The following is a 473-nucleotide window of genomic DNA, read 5'->3' as shown; positions in this document are numbered from 1 at the left end:
TGCAAATAATAATAATAATAATAATAATAATAATAATAATAATAATAATAATAATTTATTGTATTAAAAATATATAAAACTAATGATACAAATACCCTTCATCAATTAGTTTGCCAAATGGAAAAAAGGTTAAATTTGACTTTGAACCAAAATGGTGCAAACTTTGGTGTCACATTGAAGAGTTTTTGCACCAAAATTTGGTGCATTTTGGTGTTTTGATGTCTCCTTCAGAGATGGCTTTAATATTACCCTACCTCTAATTGCATGCTTCATTATCACAAAAAACATAAGTGACTCACTTCTATGGTTTACTGAAATATGATTGTGAATAAGGGAACTGAAGCTGAACCTGGAACTGAAATCTGAAGAAGAAGGGCTGAAGCTTGGAACTCAGCTAGTTCCCGAATCTTCTCTTGATCTAATGCAGCTCCAAACAGCCTCTCCCAGTTGTCGTAAATTCTACTCATTTATAC

This window comes from Olea europaea, unplaced genomic scaffold (assembly GCF_002742605.1).
Source record: "Olea europaea var. sylvestris unplaced genomic scaffold, O_europaea_v1 scaffold1863, whole genome shotgun sequence".
Lineage (NCBI taxonomy): Eukaryota > Viridiplantae > Streptophyta > Magnoliopsida > Lamiales > Oleaceae > Olea > Olea europaea.
The sequence above is the reverse complement of the archived record's forward strand: the minus strand, read 5'-3'. Positions refer to the sequence as shown.